The sequence below is a fragment of the Pelobates fuscus genome, chromosome 2 (genome assembly GCF_036172605.1).
Source record: "Pelobates fuscus isolate aPelFus1 chromosome 2, aPelFus1.pri, whole genome shotgun sequence".
NCBI lineage: Eukaryota > Metazoa > Chordata > Amphibia > Anura > Pelobatidae > Pelobates > Pelobates fuscus.
In genome coordinates, this window is record NC_086318.1 from 287,742,831 (window position 1) to 287,767,244 (window position 24,414).

A 24,414-nucleotide genomic window follows, 5' to 3' on the forward strand; every position below is an offset into this window, starting at 1 on the left:
AAAAAAGCTTACGTCACCTGAGGTTCCTAGTTGGTCTCCCATAGGGAAAAAAGTGGTCTGATTATGACATCATAATGCAAAAATGAAATAAACAAAAGCTTACAGCACCTGAGGTTCCTAGTTGGTCTCCCATACAAGTACTAACCAGGCCCGAGTCTGGATGGCTTCCGAGATATGACGAGATCAGGCATTTTCAGACTGGTATGGCCGTAAGTGAAATTAAGAGAATGCGATCTCGCTAATGTTGGTAGAATATCAAACTCTGGTTGCGACAAAAGACAAGACGCTTCTGGATAGGGAAAAAAGTGGTCTGATTATGACATCATAATGCAAAAAAGAAATAAACAAAAGCTTACGGCACCTGAGGTTCCTAGTTGGTCTCCCATACAAGTACTAACCAGGCCTGAGTCTGGATGGCTTCCAAGATCTGACGAGATCAGGCATTTTCAGACTGGTATGGCCGTAAGGGAAATGAAGAGAATGCGATCTCGCTAATGTTGGTAGAATATCAAACTCTGGTTGCGACAAAAGACAAGACGCTTCTGGATAGGGAAATAAGTGGTCTGATTATGACATCATAATGCAAAAAAGAAATAAACAAAAGCTTACGGCACCTGAGGTTCCTAGTTGGTCTCCCATAGGGAAAAAAGTGGTCTGATTATGACATCATAATGCAAAAAAGAAATAAACAAAAGCTTACGGCACCTGAGGTTCCTAGTTGGTCTCCCATACAAGTACTAACCAGGCCCGAGTCTGGTTGGCTTCCGAGATCTGACGAGATCAGGCATTTTCAGACTGGTATGGCCATAAGTGAAATTAAGAGAATGCGATCTCGCTAATGTTGGTAGAATATCAAACTCTGGTTGCGACAAAAGACGACGCTTCTGGATAGGGAAAAAAGTGGTCTGATTATGACATCATAATGCAAAAAAGAAATAAACAAAAGCTTACGGCACCTGAGGTTCCTAGTTGGTCTCCCATAGGGAAAAAAGTGGTCTGATTATGACATCATAATGCAAAAAAGAAATAAACAAAAGCATACGGCACCTGAGGTTCCTAATTGGTCTCCCATGCAAGTACTAACCAGGCCTGAGTCTGGATGGCTTCCGAGATCTGACAAGATCAGGCATTTTCAGAATGGTATGTCCGTAAGTGAAATTAAGAGAATGCGATCTTGCTAATGTTGGTAGAATATCAAACTCTGGTTGCGACAAAAGACAAGACGCTTCTGGATAGGGAAAAAAGTGGTCTGATTATGACATCATAATGCAAAAAAGAAATAAACAAAAGCTTACGGCACCTGAGGTTCCTAGTTGGTCTCCCATAGGGAAAAAAGTGGTCTGATTATGACATCATAATGCAAAAAATAAATAAACAAAAGCTTACGGCACCTGAGGTTCCTAGTTGGTCTCCCATACAAGTATTAACCAGGCCCGATTCTGGATGGCTTCCGAGATCTGATGAGATCAGGCATTTTCAGACTGGTATGGCCGTAAGTGAAATTAAGAGAATGCGATCTCGCTAATGTTGGTAGAATATCAAACTCTGGTTGCGACAAAAGACAAGACGCTTCTGGATAGGGAAAAAAGTGGTCTGATTATGACATCATAATGCAAAAAAGAAAATAAAAAAAAGCTTACGGCACCTGAGGTTCCTAGTTGGTCTCCCATACAAGTACTAACCAGGCCCGAGTCTGGATGGCTTCCGAGATCTGACGAGATCAGGCATTTTCAGACTGGTATGGCCGTAAGTGAAATTAAGAGAATGCGATCTCGCTAATGTTGGTAGAATATAAAACTCTGGTTGCGACAAAAGACAAGACGCTTCTGGATAGGGAAAAAAGTGGTCTGATTATGACATCATAATGCAAAAAAGAAATAAACAAAAGCTTACGGCACCTGAGGTTCCTAGTTGGTCTCCCATAGGGAAAAAAGTGGTCTGATTATGACATCATAATGCAAAAAATAAATAAACAAAAGCTTACGGCACCTGAGGTTCCTAGTTGGTCTCCCATACAAGTATTAACCAGGCCCGATTCTGGATGGCTTCCGAGATCTGATGAGATCAGGCATTTTCAGACTGGTATGGCCGTAAGTGAAATTAAGAGAATGCGATCTCGCTAATGTTGGTAGAATATCAAACTCTGGTTGCGACAAAAGACAAGACGCTTCTGGATAGGGAAAAAAGTGGTCTGATTATGACATCATAATGCAAAAAAGAAAATAAAAAAAAGCTTACGGCACCTGAGGTTTCTAGTTGGTCTCCCATACAAGTACTAACCTGGCCCGAGTCTGGATGGCTTCCGAGATCTGATGAGATCAGGCATTTTCAGACTGGTATGGCCATAAGTGAAATTAAGAGAATGCGATCTCGCTAATGTTGGTAGAATATCAAACTCTGGTTGCGACAAAAGACGAGACGCTTCTGCATAGGGAAAAAAGTGGTCTGATTATGACATCATAATGCAAAAAATAAATAAACAAAAGCTTACGGCACCTGAGGTTCCTAGTTGGTCTCAAATACAAGTACTAACCAGGCCCGAGTCTGGATGGCTTCCGAGATCTGACGAGATCAGGCATTTTCAGACTGGTATGGCCGTAAGGGAAATTAAGAGAATGCGATCTCGCTAATGTTGGTAGAATATCAAACTCTGGTTGCGACAAAAGACAAGACGCTTCTGGATAGGGAAAAAAGTGGTCTAATTATGACATCATAATGCAAAAAAGAAATAAAAAAAAGCTTACGGCACCTGAGGTTCCTAGTTGGTCTCCCATAGGGAAAAAAGTGGTCTGATTATGACATCATAATGCAAAAAAGAAATAAACAAAAGCTTACGGCACCTGAGGTTCCTAGTTGGTCTCCCATACAAGTACTAACCAGGCCCGAGTCTGGATGGCTTCCGAGATATGACGAGATCAGGCATTTTCAGACTGGTATGGCCGTAAGTGAAATTAAGAGAATGCGATCTCGCTAATGTTGGTAGAATATCAAACTCTGGTTGCGACAAAAGACAAGACGCTTCTGGATAGGGAAAAAAGTGGTCTGATTATGACATCATAATGCAAAAAAGAAATAAACAAAAGCTTACGGCACCTGAGGTTCCTAGTTGGTCTCCCATACAAGTACTAACCAGGCCCGAGTCTGGATGGCTTCCAAGATCTGACGAGATCGGGCATTTTCAGACTGGTATGGCCGTAAGGGAAATGAAGAGAATGCGATCTCGCTAATGTTGGTAGAATATCAAACTCTGGTTGCGACAAAAGACAAGACGCTTCTGGATAGGGAAATAAGTGGTCTGATTATGACATCATAATGCAAAAAAGAAATAAACAAAAGCTTACGGCACCTGAGGTTCCTAGTTGGTCTCCCATAGGGAAAAAAGTGGTCTGATTATGACATCATAATGCAAAAAAGAAATAAACAAAAGCTTATGGCACCTGAGGTTCCTAGTTGGTCTCCCATACAAGTACTAACCAGGCCCGAGTCTGGATGGCTTCCGAGATCTGACGAGATCAGGCATTTTCAGACTGGTATGGCCGTAAGTGTAATTAAGAGAATGCGATCTCGCTAATGTTGGTAGAATATCAAACTCTGGTTGCGACAAAAGACGACGCTTCTGGATAGGGAAAAAAGTGGTCTGATTATGACATCATAATGCAAAAAAGAAATAAACAAAAGCTTACGGCACCTGAGGTTCCTAGTTGGTCTCCCATAGGGAAAAAAGTGGTCTGATTATGACATCATAATGCAAAAAAGAAATAAACAAAAGCATACGGCACCTGAGGTTCCTAATTGGTCTCCCATACAAGTACTAACCAGGCCCGAGTCTGTATGGCTTCCGAGATATGACGAGATCAGGCATTTTCAGACTGGTATGGCCGTAAGTGAAATTAAGAGAATGCGATCTCGCTAATGTTGGTAGAATATCAAACTCTGGTTGCGACAAAAGACAAGACGCTTCTGGATAGGGAAAAAAGTGGTCTGATTATGACATCATAATGCAAAAAAGAAATAAACAAAAGCTTACGGCACCTGAGGTTCCTAGTTGGTCTCCCATAGGGAAAAAAGTGGTCTGATTATGACATCATAATGCAAAAAATAAATAAACAAAAGCTTACGGCACCTGAGGTTCCTAGTTGGTCTCCCATACAAGTACTAACCAGGCCCGAGTTTGGATGGCTTCCGAGATCTGACGAGATCAGGCATTTTCAGACTGGTATGGCCGTAAGTGAAATTAAGAGAATGCGATCTCGCTAATGTTGGTAGAATATCAAACTCTGGTTGCGACAAAAGACAAGACGCTTCTGGATAGGGAAAAAAGTGGTCTGATTATGACATCATAATGCAAAAAAGAAATAAACAAAAGCTTACGGCACCTGAGGTTCCTAGTTGGTCTCCCATAGGGAAAAAAGTGGTCTGATTATGACATCATAATGCAAAAAAGAAATAAACAAAAGCTTACGGCACCTGAGGTTCCTAGTTGGTCTCCCATACAAGTACTAACCAGGCCCGAGTCTGGTTGGCTTCCGAGATCTGACGAGATCAGGCATTTTCAGACTGGTATGGCCATAAGTGAAATTAAGAGAATGCGATCTCGCTAATGTTGGTAGAATATCAAACTCTGGTTGCGACAAAAGACGACGCTTCTGGATAGGGAAAAAAGTGGTCTGATTATGACATCATAATGCAAAAAAGAAATAAACAAAAGCTTACGGCACCTGAGGTTCCTAGTTGGTCTCCCATAGGGAAAAAAGTGGTCTGATTATGACATCATAATGCAAAAAAGAAATAAACAAAAGCATACGGCACCTGAGGTTCCTAATTGGTCTCCCATGCAAGTACTAACCAGGCCTGAGTCTGGATGGCTTCCGAGATCTGACAAGATCAGGCATTTTCAGAATGGTATGTCCGTAAGTGAAATTAAGAGAATGCGATCTTGCTAATGTTGGTAGAATATCAAACTCTGGTTGCGACAAAAGACAAGACGCTTCTGGATAGGGAAAAAAGTGGTCTGATTATGACATCATAATGCAAAAAAGAAATAAACAAAAGCTTACGGCACCTGAGGTTCCTAGTTGGTCTCCCATAGGGAAAAAAGTGGTCTGATTATGACATCATAATGCAAAAAATAAATAAACAAAAGCTTACGGCACCTGAGGTTCCTAGTTGGTCTCCCATACAAGTATTAACCAGGCCCGATTCTGGATGGCTTCCGAGATCTGATGAGATCAGGCATTTTCAGACTGGTATGGCCGTAAGTGAAATTAAGAGAATGCGATCTCGCTAATGTTGGTAGAATATCAAACTCTGGTTGCGACAAAAGACAAGACGCTTCTGGATAGGGAAAAAAGTGGTCTGATTATGACATCATAATGCAAAAAAGAAAATAAAAAAAAGCTTACGGCACCTGAGGTTCCTAGTTGGTCTCCCATACAAGTACTAACCAGGCCCGAGTCTGGATGGCTTCCGAGATCTGACGAGATCAGGCATTTTCAGACTGGTATGGCCGTAAGTGAAATTAAGAGAATGCGATCTCGCTAATGTTGGTAGAATATAAAACTCTGGTTGCGACAAAAGACAAGACGCTTCTGGATAGGGAAAAAAGTGGTCTGATTATGACATCATAATGCAAAAAAGAAATAAACAAAAGCTTACGGCACCTGAGGTTCCTAGTTGGTCTCCCATAGGGAAAAAAGTGGTCTGATTATGACATCATAATGCAAAAAATAAATAAACAAAAGCTTACGGCACCTGAGGTTCCTAGTTGGTCTCCCATACAAGTATTAACCAGGCCCGATTCTGGATGGCTTCCGAGATCTGATGAGATCAGGCATTTTCAGACTGGTATGGCCGTAAGTGAAATTAAGAGAATGCGATCTCGCTAATGTTGGTAGAATATCAAACTCTGGTTGCGACAAAAGACAAGACGCTTCTGGATAGGGAAAAAAGTGGTCTGATTATGACATCATAATGCAAAAAAGAAAATAAAAAAAAGCTTACGGCACCTGAGGTTTCTAGTTGGTCTCCCATACAAGTACTAACCTGGCCCGAGTCTGGATGGCTTCCGAGATCTGATGAGATCAGGCATTTTCAGACTGGTATGGCCATAAGTGAAATTAAGAGAATGCGATCTCGCTAATGTTGGTAGAATATCAAACTCTGGTTGCGACAAAAGACGAGACGCTTCTGCATAGGGAAAAAAGTGGTCTGATTATGACATCATAATGCAAAAAATAAATAAACAAAAGCTTACGGCACCTGAGGTTCCTAGTTGGTCTCAAATACAAGTACTAACCAGGCCCGAGTCTGGATGGCTTCCGAGATCTGACGAGATCAGGCATTTTCAGACTGGTATGGCCGTAAGGGAAATTAAGAGAATGCGATCTCGCTAATGTTGGTAGAATATCAAACTCTGGTTGCGACAAAAGACAAGACGCTTCTGGATAGGGAAAAAAGTGGTCTGATTATGACATCATAATGCAAAAAAGAAATAAAAAAAAGCTTACGGCACCTGAGGTTCCTAGTTGGTCTCCCATAGGGAAAAAAGTGGTCTGATTATGACATCATAATGCAAAAAAGAAATAAACAAAAGCTTACGGCACCTGAGGTTCCTAGTTGGTCTCCCATACAAGTACTAACCAGGCCCGAGTCTGGATGGCTTCCGAGATATGACGAGATCAGGCATTTTCAGACTGGTATGGCCGTAAGTGAAATTAAGAGAATGCGATCTCGCTAATGTTGGTAGAATATCAAACTCTGGTTGCGACAAAAGACAAGACGCTTCTGGATAGGGAAAAAAGTGGTCTGATTATGACATCATAATGCAAAAAAGAAATAAACAAAAGCTTACGGCACCTGAGGTTCCTAGTTGGTCTCCCATACAAGTACTAACCAGGCCCGAGTCTGGATGGCTTCCAAGATCTGACGAGATCGGGCATTTTCAGACTGGTATGGCCGTAAGGGAAATGAAGAGAATGCGATCTCGCTAATGTTGGTAGAATATCAAACTCTGGTTGCGACAAAAGACAAGACGCTTCTGGATAGGGAAATAAGTGGTCTGATTATGACATCATAATGCAAAAAAGAAATAAACAAAAGCTTACGGCACCTGAGGTTCCTAGTTGGTCTCCCATAGGGAAAAAAGTGGTCTGATTATGACATCATAATGCAAAAAAGAAATAAACAAAAGCTTATGGCACCTGAGGTTCCTAGTTGGTCTCCCATACAAGTACTAACCAGGCCCGAGTCTGGATGGCTTCCGAGATCTGACGAGATCAGGCATTTTCAGACTGGTATGGCCGTAAGTGTAATTAAGAGAATGCGATCTCGCTAATGTTGGTAGAATATCAAACTCTGGTTGCGACAAAAGACGACGCTTCTGGATAGGGAAAAAAGTGGTCTGATTATGACATCATAATGCAAAAAAGAAATAAACAAAAGCTTACGGCACCTGAGGTTCCTAGTTGGTCTCCCATAGGGAAAAAAGTGGTCTGATTATGACATCATAATGCAAAAAAGAAATAAACAAAAGCATACGGCACCTGAGGTTCCTAATTGGTCTCCCATACAAGTACTAACCAGGCCCGAGTCTGTATGGCTTCCGAGATATGACGAGATCAGGCATTTTCAGACTGGTATGGCCGTAAGTGAAATTAAGAGAATGCGATCTCGCTAATGTTGGTAGAATATCAAACTCTGGTTGCGACAAAAGACAAGACGCTTCTGGATAGGGAAAAAAGTGGTCTGATTATGACATCATAATGCAAAAAAGAAATAAACAAAAGCTTACGGCACCTGAGGTTCCTAGTTGGTCTCCCATAGGGAAAAAAGTGGTCTGATTATGACATCATAATGCAAAAAATAAATAAACAAAAGCTTACGGCACCTGAGGTTCCTAGTTGGTCTCCCATACAAGTACTAACCAGGCCCGAGTTTGGATGGCTTCCGAGATCTGACGAGATCAGGCATTTTCAGACTGGTATGGCCGTAAGTGAAATTAAGAGAATGCGATCTCGCTAATGTTGGTAGAATATCAAACTCTGGTTGCGACAAAAGACAAGACGCTTCTGGATAGGGAAAAAAGTGGTCTGATTATGACATCATAATGCAAAAAAGAAATAAACAAAAGCTTACGGCACCTGAGGTTCCTAGTTGGTCTCAAATACAAGTACTAACCAGGCCCGAGTCTGGATGGCTTCCGAGATCTGACGAGATCAGGCATTTTCAGACTGGTATGGCCGTAAGGGAAATTAAGAGAATGCGATCTCGCTAATGTTGGTAGAATATCAAACTCTGGTTGCGACAAAAGACAAGACGCTTCTGGATAGGGAAAAAAAGTGGTCTGATTATGACATCATAATGCAAAAAAGAAATAAAAAAAAGCTTACGGCACCTGAGGTTCCTAGTTGGTCTCCCATAGGGAAAAAAGTGGTCTGATTATGACATCATAATGCAAAAAAGAAATAAACAAAAGCTTACGGCACCTGAGGTTCCTAGTTGGTCTCCCATACAAGTACTAACCAGGCCCGAGTCTGGATGGCTTCCGAGATATGACGAGATCAGGCATTTTCAGACTGGTATGGCCGTAAGTGAAATTAAGAGAATGCGATCTCGCTAATGTTGGTAGAATATCAAACTCTGGTTGCGACAAAAGACAAGACGCTTCTGGATAGGGAAAAAAGTGGTCTGATTATGACATCATAATGCAAAAAAGAAATAAACAAAAGCTTACGGCACCTGAGGTTCCTAGTTGGTCTCCCATAGGGAAAAAAGTGGTCTGATTATGACATCATAATGCAAAAAAGAAATAAACAAAAGCTTATGGCACCTGAGGTTCCTAGTTGGTCTCCCATACAAGTACTAACCAGGCCCGAGTCTGGATGGCTTCCGAGATCTGACGAGATCAGGCATTTTCAGACTGGTATGGCCGTAAGTGTAATTAAGAGAATGCGATCTCGCTAATGTTGGTAGAATATCAAACTCTGGTTGCGACAAAAGACGACGCTTCTGGATAGGGAAAAAAGTGGTCTGATTATGACATCATAATGCAAAAAAGAAATAAACAAAAGCTTACGGCACCTGAGGTTCCTAGTTGGTCTCCCATAGGGAAAAAAGTGGTCTGATTATGACATCATAATGCAAAAAAGAAATAAACAAAAGCATACGGCACCTGAGGTTCCTAATTGGTCTCCCATACAAGTACTAACCAGGCCCGAGTCTGTATGGCTTCCGAGATCTGACGAGATCAGGCATTTTCAGAATGGTATGGCCGTAAGTGAAATTAAGAGAATGCGATCTTGCTAATGTTGGTAGAATATCAAACTCTGGTTGCGACAAAAGACAAGACGCTTCTGGATAGGGAAAAAAGTGGTCTGATTATGACATCATAATGCAAAAAAGAAATAAACAAAAGCTTACGGCACCTGAGGTTCCTAGTTGGTCTCCCATAGGGAAAAAAGTGGTCTGATTATGACATCATAATGCAAAAAATAAATAAACAAAAGCTTACGGCACCTGAGGTTCCTAGTTGGTCTCCCATACAAGTACTAACCAGGCCCGAGTTTGGATGGCTTCCGAGATCTGACGAGATCAGGCATTTTCAGACTGGTATGGCCGTAAGTGAAATTAAGAGAATGCGATCTCGCTAATGTTGGTAGAATATCAAACTCTGGTTGCGACAAAAGACAAGACGCTTCTGGATAGGGAAAAAAGTGGTCTGATTATGACATCATAATGCAAAAAAGAAATAAACAAAAGCTTACGGCACCTGAGGTTCCTAGTTGGTCTCCCATACAAGTACTAACCAGGCCCGAGTCTGGATGGCTTCCAAGATCTGACGAGATCAGGCATTTTCAGACTGGTATGGCCATAAGTGAAATTAAGAGAATGCGATCTCGCTAATGTTGGTAGAATATCAAACTCTGGTTGCGACAAAAGACAAGACGCTTCTGGATAGGGAAAAAAGTGGTTTGATTATGACATCATAATGCAAAAAATAAATAAACAAAAGCTTACGGCACCTGAGGTTCCTAGTTGGTCTCAAATACAAGTACTAACCAGGCCCGAGTCTGGATGGCTTCCGAGATCTGACGAGATCAGGCATTTTCAGACTGGTATGGCCGTAAGGGAAATTAAGAGAATGCGATCTCGCTAATGTTGGTAGAATATCAAACTCTGGTTGCGACAAAAGACAAGACGCTTCTGGATAGGGAAAAAAGTGGTCTGATTATGACATCATAATGCAAAAAAGAAATAAAAAAAAGCTTACGGCACCTGAGGTTCCTAGTTGGTCTCCCATAGGGAAAAAAGTGGTCTGATTATGACATCATAATGCAAAAAAGAAATAAACAAAAGCTTACGGCACCTGAGGTTCCTAGTTGGTCTCCCATACAAGTACTAACCAGGCCCGAGTCTGGATGGCTTCCGAGATATGACGAGATCAGGCATTTTCAGACTGGTATGGCCGTAAGTGAAATTAAGAGAATGCGATCTCGCTAATGTTGGTAGAATATCAAACTCTGGTTGCGACAAAAGACAAGACGCTTCTGGATAGGGAAAAAAGTGGTCTGATTATGACATCATAATGCAAAAAAGAAATAAACAAAAGCTTACGGCACCTGAGGTTCCTAGTTGGTCTCCCATAGGGAAAAAAGTGGTCTGATTATGACATCATAATGCAAAAAAGAAATAAACAAAAGCTTACGGCACCTGAGGTTCCTAGTTGGTCTCCCATACAAGTACTAACCAGGCCCGAGTTTGGATGGCTTCCGAGATCTGACGAGATCAGGCATTTTCAGACTGGTATGGCCGTAAGTGAAATTAAGAGAATGCGATCTCGCTAATGTTGGTAGAATATCAAACTCTGGTTGCGACAAAAGACAAGACGCTTCTGGATAGGGAAAAAAGTGGTCTGATTATGACATCATAATGCAAAAAAGAAATAAACAAAAGCTTACGGCACCTGAGGTTCCTAGTTGGTCTCCCATACAAGTACTAACCAGACCCAAGTCTGGATGGCTTCCGAGATCAGGCATTTTCAGACTGGTATGGCCATAAGTGAAATTAAGAGAATGCGATCTCGCTAATGTTGGTAGAATATCAAACTCTGGTTGCGACAAAAGACAAGACGCTTCTGGATAGGGAAAAAAGTGGTCTGATTATGACATCATAATGCAAAAAAGAAATAAACAAAAGCTTACGGCACCTGAGGTTCCTAGTTGGTCTCCCATAGGGAAAAAAGTGGTCTGATTATGACATCATAATGCAAAAAAGAAATAAACAAAAGCTTACGGCACCTGAGGTTCCTAGTTGGTCTCCCATAGGGAAAAAAAGTGGTCTGATTATGACATCATAATGCAAAAAAGAAATCAACAAAAGCTTGCGGCACCTGAGGTTCCTAGTTGGTCTCCCATACAAGTACTAACCAGGCCCGAGTCTAAATGGCTTCCGAGATCTGATGAGATCAGGCATTTTCAGACTGGTATGGCCATAAGTGAAATTAAGAGAATGCGATCTCACTAATGTTGGTAGAATATCAAACTCTGGTTGCGACAAAAGACAAGATGCTTCTGGATAGGGAAAAAAGTGGTCTGATTATGACATCATAATGCAAAAAATAAATAAACAAAAGCTTACGGCACCTGAGGTTCCTAGTTGGTCTCCCATACAAGTACTAACCAGGCCCGAGTTTGGATGGCTTCCGAGATCTGACGAGATCAGGCATTTTCAGACTGGTATGGCCGTAAGTGAAATTAAGAGAATGCGATCTCGCTAATGTTGGTAGAATATCAAACTCTGGTTGCGACAAAAGACAAGACGCTTCTGGATAGGGAAAAAAGTGGTCTGATTATGACATCATAATGCAAAAAATAAATAAACAAAAGCTTACGGCACCTGAGGTTCCTAGTTGGTCTCCCATACAAGTACTAACCAGACCCGAGTCTGGATGGCTTCCGAGATCAGATGAGATCAGGCATTTTCAGACTGGTATGGCCGTAAGTGAAATTACGAGAATGCGATCTCGCTAATGTTGGTAGAATATCAAACTCTGGTTGCGATAAAAGACAAGACGCTTCTGGATAGGGAAAAAAGTGGACTGATTATGACATCATAATGCAAAAAAGAAATAAACAAAAGCTTACGGCACCTGAGGTTCCTAGTTGGTCTCCCATACAAGTACTAACCAGGCCCGAGTCTGGATGGCTTCCGAGATCTGACGAGATCAGGCATTTTCAGACTGGTATGGCCGTAAGTGAAATGAAGAGAATGCGATCTCGTTAATGTTGGTAGAATATCAAACTCTGGTTGCGACAAAAGACAAGATGCTTCGGGATAGGGAAAAAAGTGGTCTGATTATGACATCATAATGCAAAAAAGAAATAAACAAAAGCTTAGGGCACCTGAGGTTCCTAGTTGGTCTCCCATACAAGTACTAAACACGCCCGAGTCTGGATGGCTTCCGAGATCTGACGAGATCAGGCATTTTCAGACTGGTATGGCCGTAAGTGAAATTAAGAGAATGCGATCTCGCTAATGTTGGTAGAATATCAAACTCTGGTTGCGACAAAAGACAAGACGCTTCTGGATAGGGAAAAAAGTGGTCTGATTATGACATCATAATGCAAAAAAGAAATAAACAAAAGCTTACGGCACCTGAGGTTCCTAGTTGGTCTCCCATAGGGAAAAAAGTGGTCTGATTATGACATCATAATGCAAAAAAGAAATAAACAAAAGCTTACAGCACCTGAGGTTCCTAGTTGGTCTCCCATACAAGTACTAACCAGGCCCGATTCTGGATGGATTCCGAGATCTGACGAGATCAGGCATTTTCAGACTGGTATAGCCGCGTAAGTGAAATTAAGAGAATGCGATCTCGCTAATGTTGGTAGAATATCAAACTCTGGTTGCGACAAAAGACAAGACGCTTCTGGATAGGGAAAAAAGTGGTCTGATTATGACATCATAATGCAAAAAAGAAATAAACAAAAGCTTACGGCACCTGAGGTTCCTAGTTGGTCTCCCATACAAGTACTAACCAGGCCAGAGTCTGGATTGCTTCCGAGATCTGACGAGATCAGGCATTTTCAGACTGGTATAGCCGCGTAAGTGAAATTAAGAGAATGCGATCTCGCTAATGTTGGTAGAATATCAAACTCTGGTTGCGACAAAAGACAAGACGCTTCTGGATAGGGAAAAAAGTGGTCTGATTATGACATCATAATGCAAAAAAGAAATAAACAAAAGCTTACAGCACCTGAGGTTCCTAGTTGGTCTCCCATACAAGTACTAACCAGGCCAGAGTCTGGATTGCTTCCGAGATCTGACGAGATCAGGCATTTTCAGACTGGTATAGCCGCGTAAGTGAAATTAAGAGAATGCGATCTCGCTAATGTTGGTAGAATATCAAACTCTGGTTGCAACAAAAGACAAGACGCTTCTGGATAGGGAAAAAAGTGGTCTGATTATGACATCATAATGCAAAAAAGAAATAAACAAAAGCTTACGGCACCTGAGGTTCCTAGTTGGTCTCCCATACAAGTACTAACCAGGCCCGAGTCTGGATGGCTTCCGAGATCTGATGAGATCAGGCATTTTCAGACTGGTATGGCCGTAAGTGAAATTCAGAGAATTTGATCTCGCTAATGTTGGTAGAATATCAAACTCTGGTTGCGACAAAAGACAAGACGCTTCTGGATAGGGAAAAAAGTGGTCTGATTATGACATCATAATGCAAAAAAGAAATAAACAAAAGCTTACGGCACCTGAGGTTCCTAGTTGGTCTCCCATACAAGTACTAACCAGGCCCGAGTCTGGATGGCTTCCAAGATCTGACGAGATCAGGCATTTTCAGACTGGTATGGCCATAAGTGAAATTAAGAGAATGCGATCTCGCTAATGTTGGTAGAATATCAAACTCTGGTTGCGACAAAAGACAAGACGCTTCTGGATAGGGAAAAAAGTGGTTTGATTATGACATCATAATGCAAAAAATAAATAAACAAAAGCTTACGGCACCTGAGGTTCCTAGTTGGTCTCAAATACAAGTACTAACCAGGCCCGAGTCTGGATGGCTTCCGAGATCTGACGAGATCAGGCATTTTCAGACTGGTATGGCCGTAAGGGAAATTAAGAGAATGCGATCTCGCTAATGTTGGTAGAATATCAAACTCTGGTTGCGACAAAAGACAAGACGCTTCTGGATAGGGAAAAAAGTGGTCTGATTATGACATCATAATGCAAAAAAGAAATAAAAAAAAGCTTACGGCACCTGAGGTTCCTAGTTGGTCTCCCATAGGGAAAAAAGTGGTCTGATTATGACATCATAATGCAAAAAAGAAATAAACAAAAGCTTACGGCACCTGAGGTTCCTAGTTGGTCTCCCATACAAGTACTAACCAGGCCCGAGTCTGGATGGCTTCCGAGATATTACGAGATCAGGCATTTTCAGACTGGTATGGCCGTAAGTGAAATTAAGAGAATGCGATCTCGCTAATGTTGGTAGAATATCAAACTCTGGTTGCGACAAAAGACAAGACGCTTCTGGATAGGGAAAAAAGTGGTCTGATTATGACATCATAATGCAAAAAAGAAATAAACAAAAGCTTACGGCACCTGAGGTTCCTAGTTGGTCTCCCATAGGGAAAAAAGTGGTCTGATTATGACATCATAATGCAAAAAAGAAATAAACAAAAGCTTACGGCACCTGAGGTTCCTAGTTGGTCTCCCATACAAGTACTAACCAGGCCCGAGTTTGGATGGCTTCCGAGATCTGACGAGATCAGGCATTTTCAGACTGGTATGGCCGTAAGTGAAATTAAGAGAATGCGATCTCGCTAATGTTGGTAGAATATCAAACTCTGGTTGCGACAAAAGACAAGACGCTTCTGGATAGGGAAAAAAGTGGTCTGATTATGACATCATAATGCAAAAAAGAAATAAACAAAAGCTTACAGCACCTGAGGTTCCTAGTTGGTCTCCCATACAAGTACTAACCAGACCCAAGTCTGGATGGCTTCCGAGATCAGGCATTTTCAGACTGGTATGGCCATAAGTGAAATTAAGAGAATGCGATCTCGCTAATGTTGGTAGAATATCAAACTCTGGTTGCGACAAAAGACAAGACGCTTCTGGATAGGGAAAAAAGTGGACTGATTATGACATCATAATGCAAAAAAGAAATAAACAAAAGCTTACGGCACCTGAGGTTCCTAGTTGGTCTCCCATACAAGTACTAACCAGGCCAGAGTCTGGATTGCTTCCGAGATCTGACGAGATCAGGCATTTTCAGACTGGTATAGCCGCGTAAGTGAAATTAAGAGAATGCGATCTCGCTAATGTTGGTAGAATATCAAACTCTGGTTGCGACAAAAGACAAGACGCTTCTGGATAGGGAAAAAAGTGGTCTGATTATGACATCATAATGCAAAAAAGAAATAAACAAAAGCTTACAGCACCTGAGGTTCCTAGTTGGTCTCCCATACAAGTACTAACCAGGCCAGAGTCTGGATTGCTTCCGAGATCTGACGAGATCAGGCATTTTCAGACTGGTATAGCCGCGTAAGTGAAATTAAGAGAATGCGATCTCGCTAATGTTGGTAGAATATCAAACTCTGGTTGCAACAAAAGACAAGACGCTTCTGGATAGGGAAAAAAGTGGTCTGATTATGACATCATAATGCAAAAAAGAAATAAACAAAAGCTTACGGCACCTGAGGTTCCTAGTTGGTCTCCCATACAAGTACTAACCAGGCCCGAGTCTGGATGGCTTCCGAGATCTGATGAGATCAGGCATTTTCAGACTGGTATGGCCGTAAGTGAAATTCAGAGAATTTGATCTCGCTAATGTTGGTAGAATATCAAACTCTGGTTGCGACAAAAGACAAGACGCTTCTGGATAGGGAAAAAAGTGGTCTGATTATGACATCATAATGCAAAAAAGAAATAAACAAAAGCTTACGGCACCTGAGGTTCCTAGTTGGTCTCCCATACAAGTACTAACCAGGCCCGAGTCTGGATGGCTTCCAAGATCTGACGAGATCAGGCATTTTCAGACTGGTATGGCCATAAGTGAAATTAAGAGAATGCGATCTCGCTAATGTTGGTAGAATATCAAACTCTGGTTGCGACAAAAGACAAGACGCTTCTGGATAGGGAAAAAAGTGGTTTGATTATGACATCATAATGCAAAAAATAAATAAACAAAAGCTTACGGCACCTGAGGTTCCTAGTTGGTCTCAAATACAAGTACTAACCAGGCCCGAGTCTGGATGGCTTCCGAGATCTGACGAGATCAGGCATTTTCAGACTGGTATGGCCGTAAGGGAAATTAAGAGAATGCGATCTCGCTAATGTTGGTAGAATATCAAACTCTGGTTGCGACAAAAGACAAGACGCTTCTGGATAGGGAAAAAAGTGGTCTGATTATGACATCATAATGCAAAAAAGAAATAAAAAAAAGCTTACGGCACCTGAGGTTCCTAGTTGGTCTCCCATAGGGAAAAAAGTGGTCTGATTATGACATCATAATGCAAAAAAGAAATAAACAAAAGCTTACGGCACCTGAGGTTCCTAGTTGGTCTCCCATACAAGTACTAACCAGGCCCGAGTCTGGATGGCTTCCGAGATATTACGAGATCAGGCATTTTCAGACTGGTATGGCCGTAAGTGAAATTAAGAGAATGCGATCTCGCTAATGTTGGTAGAATATCAAACTCTGGTTGCGACAAAAGACAAGACGCTTCTGGATAGGGAAAAAAGTGGTCTGATTATGACATCATAATGCAAAAAAGAAATAAACAAAAGCTTACGGCACCTGAGGTTCCTAGTTGGTCTCCCATAGGGAAAAAAGTGGTCTGATTATGACATCATAATGCAAAAAAGAAATAAACAAAAGCTTACGGCACCTGAGGTTCCTAGTTGGTCTCCCATACAAGTACTAACCAGGCCCGAGTTTGGATGGCTTCCGAGATCTGACGAGATCAGGCATTTTCAGACTGGTATGGCCGTAAGTGAAATTAAGAGAATGCGATCTCGCTAATGTTGGTAGAATATCAAACTCTGGTTGCGACAAAAGACAAGACGCTTCTGGATAGGGAAAAAAGTGGTCTGATTATGACATCATAATGCAAAAAAGAAATAAACAAAAGCTTACGGCACCTGAGGTTCCTAGTTGGTCTCCCATACAAGTACTAACCAGACCCAAGTCTGGATGGCTTCCGAGATCAGGCATTTTCAGACTGGTATGGCCATAAGTGAAATTAAGAGAATGCGATCTCGCTAATGTTGGTAGAATATCAAACTCTGGTTGCGACAAAAGACAAGACGCTTCTGGATAGGGAAAAAAGTGGTCTGATTATGACATCATAATGCAAAAAAGAAATAAACAAAAGCTTACGGCACCTGAGGTTCCTAGTTGGTCTCCCATAGGGAAAAAAGTGGTCTGATTATGACATCATAATGCAAAAAAGAAATAAACAAAAGCTTACGGCACCTGAGGTTCCTAGTTGGTCTCCCATAGGGAAAAAAAGTGGTCTGATTATGACATCATAATGCAAAAAAGAAATCAACAAAAGCTTGCGGCACCTGAGGTTCCTAGTTGGTCTCCCATACAAGTACTAACCAGGCCCGAGTCTAAATGGCTTCCGAGATCTGATGAGATCAGGCATTTTCAGACTGGTATGGCCATAAGTGAAATTAAGAGAATGCGATCTCACTAATGTTGGTAGAATATCAAACTCTGGTTGCGACAAAAGACAAGATGCTTCTGGATAGGGAAAAAAGTGGTCTGATTATGACATCATAATGCAAAAAATAAATAAACAAAAGCTTACGGCACCTGAGGTTCCTAGTTGGTCTCCCATACAAGTACTAACCAGGCCCGAGTTTGGATGGCTTCCGAGATCTGACGAGATCAGGCATTTTCAGACTGGTATGGCCGTAAGTGAAATTAAGAGAATGCGATCTCGCTAATGTTGGTAGAATATCAAACTCTGGTTGCGACAAAAGACAAGACGCTTCTGGATAGGGAAAAAAGTGGTCTGATTATGACATCATAATGCAAAAAAGAAATAAACAAAAGCTTACGGCACCTGAGGTTCCTAGTTGGTCTCCCATACAAGTACTAACCAGACCCGAGTCTGGATGGCTTCCGAGATCAGATGAGATCAGGCATTTTCAGACTGGTATGGCCGTAAGTGAAATTAAGAGAATGCGATCTCGCTAATGTTGGTAGAATATCAAACTCTGGTTGCGACAAAAGACAAGACGCTTCTGGATAGGGAAAAAAGTGGACTGATTATGACATCATAATGCAAAAAAGAAATAAACAAAAGCTTACGGCACCTGAGATTCCTAGTTGGTCTCCCATACAAGTACTAACCAGGCCCGAGTCTGGATGGCTTCCGAGATCTGACGAGATCAGGCATTTTCAGACTGGTATGGCCGTAAGTGAAATGAAGAGAATGCGATCTCGTTAATGTTGGTAGAATATCAAACTCTGGTTGCGACAAAAGACAAGATGCTTCGGGATAGGGAAAAAAGTGGTCTGATTATGACATCATAATGCAAAAAAGAAATAAACAAAAGCTTAGGGCACCTGAGGTTCCTAGTTGGTCTCCCATACAAGTACTAAACACGCCCGAGTCTGGATGGCTTCCGAGATCTGACGAGATCAGGCATTTTCAGACTGGTATGGCCGTAAGTGAAATTAAGAGAATGCGATCTCGCTAATGTTGGTAGAATATCAAACTCTGGTTGCGACAAAAGACAAGACGCTTCTGGATAGGGAAAAAAGTGGTCTGATTATGACATCATAATGCAAAAAAGAAATAAACAAAAGCTTACGGCACCTGAGGTTCCTAGTTGGTCTCCCATAGGAAAAAAAAAAAATGGTCTGATTATGACATCATAATGCAAAAAAGAAATAAACAAAAGCTTACAGCACCTGAGGTTCCTAGTTGGTCTCCCATACAAGTACTAACCAGGCCCGATTCTGGATGGATTCCGAGATCTGACGAGATCAGGCATTTTCAGACTGGTATAGCCGCGTAAGTGAAATTAAGAGAATGCGATCTCGCTAATGTTGGTAGAATATCAAACTCTGGTTGCGACAAAAGACAAGACGCTTCTGGATAGGGAAAAAAGTGGTCTGATTATGACATCATAATGCAAAAAAGAAATAAACAAAAGCTTACGGCACCTGAGGTTCCTAGTTGGTCTCCCATACAAGTACTAACCAGGCCAGAGTCTGGATTGCTTCCGAGATCTGACGAGATCAGGCATTTTCAGACTGGTATAGCCGCGTAAGTGAAATTAAGAGAATGCGATCTCGCTAATGTTGGTAGAATATCAAACTCTGGTTGCGACAAAAGACAAGACGCTTCTGGATAGGGAAAAAAGTGGTCTGATTATGACATCATAATGCAAAAAAGAAATAAACAAAAGCTTACAGCACCTGAGGTTCCTAGTTGGTCTCCCATACAAGTACTAACCAGGCCCGATTCTGGATGGATTCCGAGATCTGACGAGATCAGGCATTTTCAGACTGGTATAGCCGCGTAAATGAAATTAAGAGAATGCGATCTCGCTAATGTTGGTAGAATATCAAACTCTGGTTGCGACAAAAGACAAGACGCTTCTGGATAGGGAAAAAAGTGGTCTGATTATGACATCATAATGCAAAAAAGAAATAAACAAAAGCTTACGGCACCTGAGGTTCTTAGTTGGTCTCCCATACAAGTACTAACCAGACTCGAGTCTGGATGGCTTCCGAGATCAGGCATTTTCAGACTGGTATGGCCATAAGTGAAATTAAGAGAATGCGATCTCGCTAATGTTGGTAGAATATCAAACTCTGGTTGCGACAAAAGACAAGACGCTTCTGGATAGGGAAAAAAGTGGTCTGATTATGACATCATAATGCAAAAAAGAAATAAACAAAAGCTTACGGCACCTGAGGTTCCTAGTTGGTCTCCCATACAAGTACTAACCAGGCCCGAGTCTGGATGGCTTCCGAGATCTGATGAGATCAGGCATTTTCAGACTGGTATGGCCGTAAGTGAAATTAAGAGAATTTGATCTCGCTAATGTTGGTAGAATATCAAACTCTGGTTGCGACAAAAGACAAGACGCTTCTGGATAGGGAAAAAAGTGGTCTGATTATGACATCATAATGCAAAAAAGAAATAAACAAAAGCTTACGGCACCTGAGGTTCCTAGTTGGTCTCCCATACAAGTACTAACCAGGCCCGAGTCTGGATGGCTTCCAAGATCTGACGAGATCAGGCATTTTCAGACTGGTATGGCCGTAAGTAAAATTAAGAGAATGCGATCTCGCTAATGTTGGTAGAATATCAAACTCTGGTTGCAACAAAAGACAAGACGCTTCTGGATAGGGAAAAAAGTGGTCTGATTATGACATCATAATGCAAAAAAGAAAAAAACAAAAGCTTATGGCACCTGAGGTTCCTAGTTGGTCTCCCATACAAGTACTAACCAGGCCCGAGTCTGGATGGCTTCCGAGATCTGACGAGATCAGGCATTTTCAGACTGGTATGGCCGTAAAGGAAATTAAGAGAATGCGATCTCGCTAATGTTGGTAGAATATCAAACTCTGGTTGCGACAAAAGACAAGACGCTTCTGTATAGGGAAAAAAGTGGTCTAATTATGACATCATAATGCAAAAAAGAAATAAACAAAAGCTTACGGCACCTGAGGTTCCTAGTTGGTCTCCCTAAGGGAAAAAAGTGGTCTGATTATGACATCATAATGCAAAAAAGAAATAAACAAAAGCTTACGGCACCTGAGGTTCCTAGTTGGTCTCCCATACAAGTACTATACAGGCCCAAGTCTGGATGGCTTCCGAGATCTGACGAGATCAGGCATTTTCAGACTGGTATGGCCGTAAGTGAAATTAAGTGAATGCGATCTCGCTAATGTTGGTAGAATATCAAACTCTGGTTGCGACAAAAGACAAGATGCTTCGGGATAGGGAAAAAAGTGGTCTGATTATGACATCATAATGCAAAAAAGAAATAAACAAAAGCTTAGGGCACCTGAGGTTCCTAGTTGGTCTCCCATACAAGTACTAAACAGGCCCGAGTCTGGATGGCTTCCGAGATCTGACGAGATCAGGCATTTTCAGACTGGTATGGCCGTAAGTGAAATTAAGAGAATGCGATCTCGCTAATGTTGGTAGAATATCAAACTCTGGTTGCGACAAAAGACAAGACGCTTCTGGATAGGGAAAAAAGTGGTCTGATTATGACATCATAATGCAAAAAAGAAATAAACAAAAGCTTACGGCACCTGAGGTTCCTAGTTGGTCTTCCATAGGGAAAAAAGTGGTCTGATTATGACATCATAATGCAAAAAAGAAATAAACAAAAGCTTACGGCACCTGAGGTTCCTAGTTGGTCTCCCATACAAGTACTAACCAGGCCCGATTCTGGATGGATTCCGAGATCTGACGAGATCAGGCATTTTCAGACTGGTATAGCCGCGTAAGTGAAATTAAGAGAATGCGATCTCGCTAATGTTGGTAGAATATCAAACTCTGGTTGCGACAAAAGACAAGACGCTTCTGGATAGGGAAAAAAGTGGTCTGATTATGACATCATAATGCAAAAAGAAATAAACAAAAGCTTACGGCACCTGAGGTTCCTAGTTGGTCTCCCATACAAGTACTAACCAGGCCAGAGTCTGGATTGCTTCCGAGATCTGACGAGATCAGGCATTTTCAGACTGGTATGGCCGTAAGTGAAATTAAGAGAATGCGATCTCGCTAATGTTGGTAGAATATCAAACTCTGGTTGCGACAAAAGACAAGACGCTTCTGGATAGGGAAAAAAGTGGTCTGATTATGACATCATAATGCAAAAAAGAAATAAACAAAAGCTTACGGCACCTGAGGTTCCTATTTGGTCTCCCATACAAGTACTAACCAGGCCCGAGTCTGGATGGCTTCCGAGATCTGACGAGATCAGGCATTTTCAGACTGGTATGGCCGTAAGTGAAATTAAGTGAATGCGATCTCGCTAATGTTGGTAGAATATCAAACTCTGGTTGCGACAAAAGACAAGACGCTTCTGGATAGGGAAAAAAGTGGTCTGATTATGACATCATAATGCAAAAAAGAAATAAACAAAAGCTTACAGCACCTGAGGTTCCTAGTTGGTCTCCCATACAAGTACTAACCAGGCCCAAGTCTGGATGGCTTCCGAGATCTGGCATTTTCAGACTGGTATGGCCGTAAGTGAAATTAAGAGAATGCGATCTCGCTAATGTTGGTAGAATATCAAACTCTGGTTGCGACAAAAGTCAAGATGCTTCTGGATAGGGAAAAAAGTGGTCTGATTATGACATCATAATGCAAAAAATTAAATAAACAAAAGCTTACGGCACCTGAGGTTCCTAGTTGGTCTCCCATACAAGTACTAACCAGACCCGAGTCTGGATGGCTTCCGAGATCAGGCATTTTCAGACTGGTATGGCCATAAGTGAAATTAAGAGAATGCGATCTCGCTAATGTTGGTAGAATATCAAACTCTGGTTGCGACAAAAAAAAAGACGCTTCTGGATAGGGAAAAAAGTGGTCTGATTATGACATCATAATGCAAAAAAGAAATAAACAAAAGCTTACGGCACCTGAGGTTCCTAGTTGGTCTCCCATACAAGTACTAACCAGGCCCGAGTCTGGATGGCTTCCAAGATCTGACGAGATCAGGCATTTTCAGACTGGTATGGCCGTAAGTGAAATTAAGAGAATGCGATCTCGCTAATGTTGGTAGAATATCAAACTCTGGTTGCGACAAAAGACAAGACGCTTCTGGATAGGGAAAAAAGTGGTTTGATTATGACATCATAATGCAAAAAAGAAATAAACAAAAGCTTACGGCACCTGAGGTTCCTAGTTGGTCTTCCATAGGGAAAAAAGTGGTCTGATTATGACATCATAATGCAAAAAAGAAATAAACAAAAGCTTACGGCACCTGAGGTTCCTAGTTGGTCTCCCATACAAGTACTAACCAGGCCCGATTCTGGATGGATTCCGAGATCTGACGAGATCAGGCATTTTCAGACTGGTATAGCCGCGTAAGTGAAATTAAGAGAATGCGATCTCGCTAATGTTGGTAGAATATCAAACTCTGGTTGCGACAAAAGACAAGACGCTTCTGGATAGGGAAAAAAGTGGTCTGATTATGACATCATAATGCAAAAAGAAATAAACAAAAGCTTACGGCACCTGAGGTTCCTAGTTGGTCTCCCATACAAGTACTAACCAGGCCAGAGTCTGGATTGCTTCCGAGATCTGACGAGATCAGGCATTTTCAGACTGGTATGGCCGTAAGTGAAATTAAGAGAATGCGATCTCGCTAATGTTGGTAGAATATCAAACTCTGGTTGCGACAAAAGACAAGACGCTTCTGGATAGGGAAAAAAGTGGTCTGATTATGACATCATAATGCAAAAAAGAAATAAACAAAAGCTTACGGCACCTGAGGTTCCTATTTGGTCTCCCATACAAGTACTAACCAGGCCCGAGTCTGGATGGCTTCCGAGATCTGACGAGATCAGGCATTTTCAGACTGGTATGGCCGTAAGTGAAATTAAGTGAATGCGATCTCGCTAATGTTGGTAGAATATCAAACTCTGGTTGCGACAAAAGACAAGACGCTTCTGGATAGGGAAAAAAGTGGTCTGATTATGACATCATAATGCAAAAAAGAAATAAACAAAAGCTTACAGCACCTGAGGTTCCTAGTTGGTCTCCCATACAAGTACTAACCAGGCCCAAGTCTGGATGGCTTCCGAGATCTGGCATTTTCAGACTGGTATGGCCGTAAGTGAAATTAAGAGAATGCGATCTCGCTAATGTTGGTAGAATATCAAACTCTGGTTGCGACAAAAGTCAAGATGCTTCTGGATAGGGAAAAAAGTGGTCTGATTATGACATCATAATGCAAAAAATTAAATAAACAAAAGCTTACGGCACCTGAGGTTCCTAGTTGGTCTCCCATACAAGTACTAACCAGACCCGAGTCTGGATGGCTTCCGAGATCAGGCATTTTCAGACTGGTATGGCCATAAGTGAAATTAAGAGAATGCGATCTCGCTAATGTTGGTAGAATATCAAACTCTGGTTGCGACAAAAAAAAAGACGCTTCTGGATAGGGAAAAAAGTGGTCTGATTATGACATCATAATGCAAAAAAGAAATAAACAAAAGCTTACGGCACCTGAGGTTCCTAGTTGGTCTCCCATACAAGTACTAACCAGGCCCGAGTCTGGATGGCTTCCAAGATCTGACGAGATCAGGCATTTTCAGACTGGTATGGCCGTAAGTGAAATTAAGAGAATGCGATCTCGCTAATGTTGGTAGAATATCAAACTCTGGTTGCGACAAAAGACAAGACGCTT

At 41.6% G+C, this 24,414-nt stretch overlaps 64 pseudogenes; all 64 read right to left on the reverse strand.

Annotated features, from left to right (window-relative positions):
* Window positions 1-96: 96 nt before the first annotated feature.
* On the reverse strand, window positions 97-215 carry LOC134587674 (5S ribosomal RNA; annotated as a pseudogene).
* Window positions 216-349: 134 nt separating this feature from the next.
* LOC134588044 (5S ribosomal RNA) lies at window positions 350-468 on the reverse strand (annotated as a pseudogene).
* A 225-nt stretch (window positions 469-693) lies between these two features.
* LOC134596855 (5S ribosomal RNA) lies at window positions 694-812 on the reverse strand (annotated as a pseudogene).
* Window positions 813-1,379: 567 nt separating this feature from the next.
* LOC134587827 (5S ribosomal RNA) lies at window positions 1,380-1,498 on the reverse strand (annotated as a pseudogene).
* Window positions 1,499-1,633: 135 nt separating this feature from the next.
* On the reverse strand, window positions 1,634-1,752 carry LOC134593978 (5S ribosomal RNA; annotated as a pseudogene).
* A 225-nt stretch (window positions 1,753-1,977) lies between these two features.
* Window positions 1,978-2,096, reverse strand: LOC134587828 (5S ribosomal RNA; annotated as a pseudogene).
* A 135-nt stretch (window positions 2,097-2,231) lies between these two features.
* On the reverse strand, window positions 2,232-2,350 carry LOC134596213 (5S ribosomal RNA; annotated as a pseudogene).
* Window positions 2,351-2,484: 134 nt separating this feature from the next.
* On the reverse strand, window positions 2,485-2,603 carry LOC134588964 (5S ribosomal RNA; annotated as a pseudogene).
* Window positions 2,604-2,828: 225 nt separating this feature from the next.
* On the reverse strand, window positions 2,829-2,947 carry LOC134598107 (5S ribosomal RNA; annotated as a pseudogene).
* A 134-nt stretch (window positions 2,948-3,081) lies between these two features.
* LOC134595152 (5S ribosomal RNA) lies at window positions 3,082-3,200 on the reverse strand (annotated as a pseudogene).
* Window positions 3,201-3,425: 225 nt separating this feature from the next.
* LOC134596311 (5S ribosomal RNA) lies at window positions 3,426-3,544 on the reverse strand (annotated as a pseudogene).
* A 223-nt stretch (window positions 3,545-3,767) lies between these two features.
* LOC134588122 (5S ribosomal RNA) lies at window positions 3,768-3,886 on the reverse strand (annotated as a pseudogene).
* Window positions 3,887-4,111: 225 nt separating this feature from the next.
* LOC134596176 (5S ribosomal RNA) lies at window positions 4,112-4,230 on the reverse strand (annotated as a pseudogene).
* A 225-nt stretch (window positions 4,231-4,455) lies between these two features.
* Window positions 4,456-4,574, reverse strand: LOC134596973 (5S ribosomal RNA; annotated as a pseudogene).
* A 567-nt stretch (window positions 4,575-5,141) lies between these two features.
* Window positions 5,142-5,260, reverse strand: LOC134587829 (5S ribosomal RNA; annotated as a pseudogene).
* A 135-nt stretch (window positions 5,261-5,395) lies between these two features.
* On the reverse strand, window positions 5,396-5,514 carry LOC134593979 (5S ribosomal RNA; annotated as a pseudogene).
* Window positions 5,515-5,739: 225 nt separating this feature from the next.
* On the reverse strand, window positions 5,740-5,858 carry LOC134587830 (5S ribosomal RNA; annotated as a pseudogene).
* A 135-nt stretch (window positions 5,859-5,993) lies between these two features.
* On the reverse strand, window positions 5,994-6,112 carry LOC134596215 (5S ribosomal RNA; annotated as a pseudogene).
* Window positions 6,113-6,246: 134 nt separating this feature from the next.
* On the reverse strand, window positions 6,247-6,365 carry LOC134588965 (5S ribosomal RNA; annotated as a pseudogene).
* A 225-nt stretch (window positions 6,366-6,590) lies between these two features.
* Window positions 6,591-6,709, reverse strand: LOC134598109 (5S ribosomal RNA; annotated as a pseudogene).
* A 134-nt stretch (window positions 6,710-6,843) lies between these two features.
* On the reverse strand, window positions 6,844-6,962 carry LOC134595153 (5S ribosomal RNA; annotated as a pseudogene).
* A 225-nt stretch (window positions 6,963-7,187) lies between these two features.
* Window positions 7,188-7,306, reverse strand: LOC134596312 (5S ribosomal RNA; annotated as a pseudogene).
* Window positions 7,307-7,529: 223 nt separating this feature from the next.
* Window positions 7,530-7,648, reverse strand: LOC134588123 (5S ribosomal RNA; annotated as a pseudogene).
* Window positions 7,649-7,873: 225 nt separating this feature from the next.
* Window positions 7,874-7,992, reverse strand: LOC134596177 (5S ribosomal RNA; annotated as a pseudogene).
* Window positions 7,993-8,126: 134 nt separating this feature from the next.
* On the reverse strand, window positions 8,127-8,245 carry LOC134588966 (5S ribosomal RNA; annotated as a pseudogene).
* Window positions 8,246-8,471: 226 nt separating this feature from the next.
* On the reverse strand, window positions 8,472-8,590 carry LOC134598110 (5S ribosomal RNA; annotated as a pseudogene).
* Window positions 8,591-8,815: 225 nt separating this feature from the next.
* LOC134596313 (5S ribosomal RNA) lies at window positions 8,816-8,934 on the reverse strand (annotated as a pseudogene).
* A 223-nt stretch (window positions 8,935-9,157) lies between these two features.
* Window positions 9,158-9,276, reverse strand: LOC134598151 (5S ribosomal RNA; annotated as a pseudogene).
* A 225-nt stretch (window positions 9,277-9,501) lies between these two features.
* On the reverse strand, window positions 9,502-9,620 carry LOC134596178 (5S ribosomal RNA; annotated as a pseudogene).
* Window positions 9,621-9,754: 134 nt separating this feature from the next.
* Window positions 9,755-9,873, reverse strand: LOC134597005 (5S ribosomal RNA; annotated as a pseudogene).
* A 134-nt stretch (window positions 9,874-10,007) lies between these two features.
* LOC134588968 (5S ribosomal RNA) lies at window positions 10,008-10,126 on the reverse strand (annotated as a pseudogene).
* Window positions 10,127-10,351: 225 nt separating this feature from the next.
* LOC134598111 (5S ribosomal RNA) lies at window positions 10,352-10,470 on the reverse strand (annotated as a pseudogene).
* Window positions 10,471-10,695: 225 nt separating this feature from the next.
* Window positions 10,696-10,814, reverse strand: LOC134596179 (5S ribosomal RNA; annotated as a pseudogene).
* Window positions 10,815-11,374: 560 nt separating this feature from the next.
* On the reverse strand, window positions 11,375-11,493 carry LOC134597849 (5S ribosomal RNA; annotated as a pseudogene).
* Window positions 11,494-11,627: 134 nt separating this feature from the next.
* LOC134596180 (5S ribosomal RNA) lies at window positions 11,628-11,746 on the reverse strand (annotated as a pseudogene).
* A 134-nt stretch (window positions 11,747-11,880) lies between these two features.
* On the reverse strand, window positions 11,881-11,999 carry LOC134595293 (5S ribosomal RNA; annotated as a pseudogene).
* A 134-nt stretch (window positions 12,000-12,133) lies between these two features.
* On the reverse strand, window positions 12,134-12,252 carry LOC134593980 (5S ribosomal RNA; annotated as a pseudogene).
* A 134-nt stretch (window positions 12,253-12,386) lies between these two features.
* LOC134588783 (5S ribosomal RNA) lies at window positions 12,387-12,505 on the reverse strand (annotated as a pseudogene).
* Window positions 12,506-13,495: 990 nt separating this feature from the next.
* LOC134596494 (5S ribosomal RNA) lies at window positions 13,496-13,614 on the reverse strand (annotated as a pseudogene).
* Window positions 13,615-13,748: 134 nt separating this feature from the next.
* Window positions 13,749-13,867, reverse strand: LOC134597006 (5S ribosomal RNA; annotated as a pseudogene).
* Window positions 13,868-14,001: 134 nt separating this feature from the next.
* On the reverse strand, window positions 14,002-14,120 carry LOC134588969 (5S ribosomal RNA; annotated as a pseudogene).
* A 225-nt stretch (window positions 14,121-14,345) lies between these two features.
* LOC134588146 (5S ribosomal RNA) lies at window positions 14,346-14,464 on the reverse strand (annotated as a pseudogene).
* A 225-nt stretch (window positions 14,465-14,689) lies between these two features.
* LOC134596181 (5S ribosomal RNA) lies at window positions 14,690-14,808 on the reverse strand (annotated as a pseudogene).
* An 887-nt stretch (window positions 14,809-15,695) lies between these two features.
* On the reverse strand, window positions 15,696-15,814 carry LOC134596507 (5S ribosomal RNA; annotated as a pseudogene).
* A 134-nt stretch (window positions 15,815-15,948) lies between these two features.
* Window positions 15,949-16,067, reverse strand: LOC134597007 (5S ribosomal RNA; annotated as a pseudogene).
* A 134-nt stretch (window positions 16,068-16,201) lies between these two features.
* On the reverse strand, window positions 16,202-16,320 carry LOC134588970 (5S ribosomal RNA; annotated as a pseudogene).
* A 225-nt stretch (window positions 16,321-16,545) lies between these two features.
* Window positions 16,546-16,664, reverse strand: LOC134588147 (5S ribosomal RNA; annotated as a pseudogene).
* A 225-nt stretch (window positions 16,665-16,889) lies between these two features.
* LOC134596183 (5S ribosomal RNA) lies at window positions 16,890-17,008 on the reverse strand (annotated as a pseudogene).
* Window positions 17,009-17,568: 560 nt separating this feature from the next.
* On the reverse strand, window positions 17,569-17,687 carry LOC134597850 (5S ribosomal RNA; annotated as a pseudogene).
* A 134-nt stretch (window positions 17,688-17,821) lies between these two features.
* LOC134596184 (5S ribosomal RNA) lies at window positions 17,822-17,940 on the reverse strand (annotated as a pseudogene).
* A 134-nt stretch (window positions 17,941-18,074) lies between these two features.
* Window positions 18,075-18,193, reverse strand: LOC134595294 (5S ribosomal RNA; annotated as a pseudogene).
* A 134-nt stretch (window positions 18,194-18,327) lies between these two features.
* Window positions 18,328-18,446, reverse strand: LOC134588814 (5S ribosomal RNA; annotated as a pseudogene).
* Window positions 18,447-18,580: 134 nt separating this feature from the next.
* LOC134588784 (5S ribosomal RNA) lies at window positions 18,581-18,699 on the reverse strand (annotated as a pseudogene).
* A 1,237-nt stretch (window positions 18,700-19,936) lies between these two features.
* Window positions 19,937-20,055, reverse strand: LOC134596519 (5S ribosomal RNA; annotated as a pseudogene).
* Window positions 20,056-20,189: 134 nt separating this feature from the next.
* Window positions 20,190-20,308, reverse strand: LOC134596061 (5S ribosomal RNA; annotated as a pseudogene).
* A 134-nt stretch (window positions 20,309-20,442) lies between these two features.
* LOC134597727 (5S ribosomal RNA) lies at window positions 20,443-20,561 on the reverse strand (annotated as a pseudogene).
* A 225-nt stretch (window positions 20,562-20,786) lies between these two features.
* LOC134594219 (5S ribosomal RNA) lies at window positions 20,787-20,905 on the reverse strand (annotated as a pseudogene).
* A 134-nt stretch (window positions 20,906-21,039) lies between these two features.
* Window positions 21,040-21,158, reverse strand: LOC134597913 (5S ribosomal RNA; annotated as a pseudogene).
* A 479-nt stretch (window positions 21,159-21,637) lies between these two features.
* Window positions 21,638-21,756, reverse strand: LOC134597305 (5S ribosomal RNA; annotated as a pseudogene).
* Window positions 21,757-21,890: 134 nt separating this feature from the next.
* On the reverse strand, window positions 21,891-22,009 carry LOC134594361 (5S ribosomal RNA; annotated as a pseudogene).
* Window positions 22,010-22,630: 621 nt separating this feature from the next.
* LOC134596062 (5S ribosomal RNA) lies at window positions 22,631-22,749 on the reverse strand (annotated as a pseudogene).
* A 479-nt stretch (window positions 22,750-23,228) lies between these two features.
* Window positions 23,229-23,347, reverse strand: LOC134597306 (5S ribosomal RNA; annotated as a pseudogene).
* Window positions 23,348-23,481: 134 nt separating this feature from the next.
* Window positions 23,482-23,600, reverse strand: LOC134594362 (5S ribosomal RNA; annotated as a pseudogene).
* A 621-nt stretch (window positions 23,601-24,221) lies between these two features.
* Window positions 24,222-24,340, reverse strand: LOC134596063 (5S ribosomal RNA; annotated as a pseudogene).
* Window positions 24,341-24,414: the final 74 nt, after the last annotated feature.